We start from the raw sequence: 5,988 nt of genomic DNA on the forward strand, positions 1-5,988 counted from the left end.
GTTTATTTTGCTCCCTTCCAACTTGTGTCTACATTTCTCTACAAAGTACAAATGTAAAAAAAAAACGTTTTGCCACTTTTCTACAACTCTGCATGTGTACATTATACAGTACATACTACATACATAGTGATGTACATACATATTGTTAGAAATTAAAATCAATGTTGATATGGCGTAATTTTGAATTAAATACACTATTTAATTTAAATCAGTTTTATTCTGAAAAAACCGGAAGTTCACAATATTAACTTAATGCTTTTATTCTGAAAATTCTTCTCTTCCGGTTAGCATTAGCATGTGGCGAAATGCTACCTTTTCAAACCGTGAATCGAAGGTGAAATGACATGTGATGTTGTACACTGAGCACACTGGGATTAGCACTCATTTATTGACGCTGAATAACGTTTATCAGGGAATGTTTAAATAACCACAGACACCAGAATATACGTAAGTGCTAGTTTTTTTGCGAGTCCAAGTACCGGTTCCCGACGTTCCGGTTTTAACCGGACTTGAACCGAAACTTTTTACAAGTCCAGTACCGGTTCGGCGTACCGGTACGCAGCACTATATGTCACACCACAGCCTCGCACACGAGTCACCGACTAACCGAGTCACCGACTAACCGACTAACCTCTCCCCCTCTCTCCCTCGCTCTGAGTTGTTGGTAGAAGCAGGTTCACTGAGGTTTGATATTTTTTCTAGATACCCGTGATGAAAAACGGTGTAAAGCATTACCAAGTGGGCAACAGTCCTAAAAGGCTCCAGCTTGTGTCACCTAATTTAATAATTAATAAAAGAGGCCAAAATGTACCAAAATTGTTTCTAATAACGGATCTTACTAACCATCCATCCATCCATCCATCCATCTTCTCCCGCTTATCCGTGGTCGGGTCGCGGGGGTAGCAGTTCCAGCAGAGAGCCCCAAACTTTCTTTTCCCTGGCGACATCAACCAGCTCTGACTGGGGGATCCCAAGGCGCTCCCAGGCCAGCGAAGAGATATAATCCCTCCACCTGGTCCTAGGTCTACCACTTGGTCTCTTCCCAGCTGGACGTGCCTGGAACACCTCCCTAGGGAGGCGCCCAGGTGGCATCCTAACTAGGTGCCCGAACCACCTCAACTGGCTCCTTTCGACGCGAAGGAGGAGCGGCTCAACTCCGAGTCCCTCCCGGATGACCGAACTTCTCACCTTATCCCTAAGGGAGACACCAGCCATCCTGCGGAGAAAACCCATCTCGGCCGCTTGTATCCGCGATCTCGTTCTTTCGGTCGCGACCCATCCTTCATGACCGTAGGTGAGGGTAGGAACGAACATGGCCCGGTAGACAGAGAGCTTTGCCTTCTGGCTCAGCTCTCTTTTCGTCACAACGGTGCGGTAAAGGGACTGCAGTACCGCTCCCGCTGCTCTGGTCCTCCGGCCCATCTCACGCTCCATTGTTCCCTCACTCAAGAACAAGACCCCGAGATACTTGAACTCCTTCACTTGGAGTAAGGACTCATTCCCTACTTGGAGTGTAGTGAACTTACTAACATTTAACAAAATATGTTCTTGGAAAAATATTTCACCAAGGCAAACGTTTTGGACAAAGGACTGCCGATCTTTGTAATTTACTGTATGTATAACATTAAAGTTAAGGCAGGGGGCCAAACATAGAAACTTGATAGTTTATTAATTCCCATAATCCTCAGCTGCACTGATAATTATCTAATGTTAGTGTAACGGAGGTGATCTCTGGGTACATAGATCTCGGCCTCCGTTACGGGTAATATAGCACTAAAAACATTGCACAGGAAGCAGGGGAATATATGTAATTTATGTAACTAGCTTTTATGTCTTTGTTTCCTGGTTTTATTCTGAAAAGTGTTCCCCTTTCCCCATGTCTGTTGCTGATTGTGTGCACCTGGTGCCCTGTGTTGTCTCCTTCCCCCTCACCTGTGTCTTGTTGGTTGATTAGGGTGTGTGTGTGTATTTAGGCTCTGTTTCCCTGTTTGTTAGGAGGCTGGTAGTGTGGTGTGAGATCCCTGTGGTTGGTGACGGTGTGCACATATTCGGCAGGACTGAGGCTGTGAATCGTTGTGTCATATGTTTATGAGGTAATAAATGCCCACACCGGGTTATATTTTTGGACGTTCTGCCTCTGCCTTCTTGCTTGGTCTGGGCCGCTCAATTATCGGCTTCATAGTTAGCATGCTTAAAGGTTAAACTAACATGTTCCAAATTTCAAAGGCGACCTATCATGCAAAATGCACTTTTGTACGTCTTTTATACATGAATATGTGTCCCCGGTGTTCCAGGGAACTCACCAAAACACAACCCTCTCTATTTTCCTCCATACGCAAATCTCTAAAAAAGGGGCTGCAACGGATCTGATAAAAACTGATCCAGATTTGAACACTGTCCTGACGTCAGGACGGTGGCGCTACAGCTATTGGTAAATTCTCCACCTATCAGGGGAATGAGAGGTTGGGCCACGGCCGGCCATTGCTGCTCGAAAGCGCTGGAGACGCTGTAGTACATATGCCAGGCCTGTAGTGGCGCTGTAGTCTGCCACAAAAGCAGCAAAGAAGACTTCCCTTGCAGGGTTGCCATGGTTGTCCTTTTGTTTATTCTCCGCTGTGGCTCTTTTTCTCCCTCCCCGAGGCAAGCTTTTGCGCCGCCTGCTTTAAAACAAATGAATAATGACTATATAATCATATATGAGGGATAATGTGCAGCGAGGCGGTCATTATGGGGAAAAGAACACCGACAGGCCGATCAGGAGCCCGACGCGAGGCGGAGGGATCTAGATCGGCATGAAGGCACATTATGCAATGTGCACATTATCCCGCTTATTACACGGCCACATTCTCAACAAAGTAACGACATGACTCCAATATGAATTGAAATGCTTTTATGGATTTAGAAAATGATTTTATTGATTTAAAAAATAGTTGTATTATTTAAATGGACATGCATCCGCTAAGAAAAATAGTCCGTTGTTAGCGTTTGAACTAACGTAGCAACAGCAGGAACTGCTTCGATAGCGTTTTGAGAAGCTTTTTGATTACAGATTTGAAAACATCGTTGCTTGCTTTAAAAGTAGCACAATTCATATGTCAAACCTTGGAAAGTATCTATTCCTGCCCTAATGCCAAAGTAACTGCCAACTCCCCTCTCCTGCAGGGGGGCGTGGTCAGCTGCTGCTCAGAATTTTCAAAGACGGGCTTGGAATAGAGCGAAAATGAGCAAAACGAGGCATGTCTAAAAATCATCTGTTTGGTATTTTGAAAAATAAAATGTATAAATATACCTTATATAGGTATGGTCATACACTATATCATTTAAATATAGCATGATAGGTCTCCTTTAAGTGAAGGTGAAAAAGCAGGGACTCACATGGCTGTAGACTGTTGTTTATTGAATGTATTACATCATCATTACATTTTCATTATAGTAACAAAGGGTGAATGATTCACAGCAAAATATTAAAACACAATAACAACAGTAAGTGGTTGTAACATCACAATGCCTAACATACAGTACACCTGAATTCCTGTCAAATCTACTTTTTATGAGGATATGTTCAAATAAAATAAATTGTAATATTGACCTTAAATATGCATGAAGAGGCAGCACATAATATGTGCTTTAACTTGAAATCTATGACATTTAACAGAATAGTGATATGTTAACATTTGAGGGACATTCAAGCCAAATCAAGTTACTTCAAGAATATACAATATTGTTGTTGTGCTTTATGTTGATCTCTATCTAATCATGTATCCCTTTAAATAATTATGATAGGAAAACACAATCTAACATGGTCAAACATATTCCTCTTATATGTCAGCAGCAGGACCCTTCTTCAGAAATCTTAACACGACTCCTTTGATTTGAGGCAGACCCAGGCCATACACGATAGGGTTATTGAGGGGGGGAATGATCAGATACGCTAAAGACAAAATAACTGCGATGCTTGGATTCAGTTGACCAGCCTCTAATCGAGTCAAAGACAGCTCACAGAAGAGAGAGATGGAGTAGGTCAAAAAGGAGATGATATGAGGCAAGCAGGTTTGTAACGCCTTTCCTCTGAATTCAGACGATCTCCTGCTGCAGACCAGCAGAATCCGTAGATATGTGTACAGTACAAAGAATAGGGGGATGAAGATGGCCGTCACCACGATAAACCGTCCAGCTATGTTGTTCAGAGTGGTGTCCACACAGGAGAGCTGCACCACAGGCCAGTTAGAGCAGAAAATCCGGTTCAGTTTATTTCCACACAGCGGTAATTTAACAGTAAGATAGACTAAGAAGCCAACAGTAAACACTGGGTATAAAACAGCAACAAGCACAAGAACCTGCACCCATTTGAAGGTCATTTTACTGTGGTAGTGTAAGGGCTGACAGATAGCAATGAACCTATCGTAGGCCATGATGGTAAGGATGCTTAGCTCATAGAAGCATAGGTGTAAATAACATACACCTGAATAAAGCATAATGGACGTGCAACCAAATGAGAGTCAGAGAGGATGTCCTGCAGGAACCTGGGGAAGAATCCAGCTGAGCCATACAGAGAGTTTACACACAGACAGCTGATGAACATATACATGGGCTGATGCAGAGACTTCTCCAGGAACACTGCCAGAATAATGACCATGTTAGCAGAGACTATAGTCACATAGGTGAACAGACACAAGATGAAGAACAGGTATCTGAGGGGCCCAAAGTCTGCAAACAGAGTCAACTGAAAGTAGGGAGGGTTCAGGCTGCTGTTGCTCTTCATGTCTGCTCCAAAGAGAGGAACAATACAGGAACTGTTAATGAGATGTTGTTAGCTACATTTCAGATATTAATACAAAATCAGCCTGCATGCAATCTCCAACAGTTGTATGTGACCATGTTAAATATAACATCTGGGAAAATCTCACCTCCACATACAGTAGTTCACAGACTTATTCAGGCTCTCTATATCTGCGAAGAAAGGGGGAATATAAATGCACAATAAGGGAAATGTTCAGAGGAAAATGTCGTGATTCAACACCTCCAGTAATGCAAACACACAATAAGCCTGCGTGCATGTGAATTAAAACCTTCCTAACACTTGTACTTGACAATATTGAATTTAGCTTCAGGTAGCTGGAGAAGAGAAGCACACAAATGAAGGGCAGGAAAAAAGTCTCATAAACTACATGAACCACCAACATGGTAATTCGCATTGTTTTAAACATTATTTCACACTCTTACACATTGCCTCCTTCATGTTTGCAGTCGGCCTGAACAGAGAACACATTCATAGAAAGAACAAGAGCTATAGAAAGGAGATGCAAGACTTAAGGAAAGGTCACAAGCAGACAATAATCAATATAATCTCATTTGAAGTAAGTCAAATATAAGTGAGAATATATTCTTTCCTCATGTTAAATACATATATGTGCCACAATACTTGCATGCAGAAGCAGTATACACATGTATACAGTATGATTATCTACCTGTGTCCAGGTACTAACAATAAAACAACATAAGTTACTCAATATTCATATATTAATATTAATACAAAATCAGCCTGCATGCTTGCATGCATGTGAATTGTAAAATCTCCTAGGGTTGTACGTGACAATATTGTGCTGGGAATATCTCACCTCCACATACACTACATGCAGCAAAGGTCTGGCCTGTCTCAGTTATTCAAACAGAAGTTCACAGACTTACTCAGGCTTTCTGTCTCTGGATAAAAGGAGGGAATATAAATGCAACATGTCCTAATTCAACACATACAATACTAAAAACCACAATAACCTGCATGCATGTGAACGGGAAACGTTCACAGTTGGACCTGACAATAGTAAATATACATTCCAAGTAACCGAAGAAGTGATGTACACAAACTAAGACCTTCTCATAAACTACATGCACCACAATCCTGGCATCTCTCAGTTATTGAAACAGTATTTCACTCAGATTTCAAATGTTTGTGTTTGCACCTGAAGCAAAAAGAGAGGTGCATTCAAG

At 42.0% G+C, this 5,988-nt stretch overlaps 1 pseudogene; it reads right to left on the minus strand.

Annotated features, from left to right (window-relative positions):
- Positions 1-3,818: 3,818 nt before the first annotated feature.
- On the minus strand, positions 3,819-4,762 carry LOC117442205 (olfactory receptor 51L1-like; annotated as a pseudogene).
- Positions 4,763-5,988: the final 1,226 nt, after the last annotated feature.

This window comes from Pseudochaenichthys georgianus, unplaced genomic scaffold (assembly GCF_902827115.2).
Source record: "Pseudochaenichthys georgianus unplaced genomic scaffold, fPseGeo1.2 scaffold_350_arrow_ctg1, whole genome shotgun sequence".
In the NCBI taxonomy this organism is placed as follows: domain Eukaryota; kingdom Metazoa; phylum Chordata; class Actinopteri; order Perciformes; family Channichthyidae; genus Pseudochaenichthys; species Pseudochaenichthys georgianus.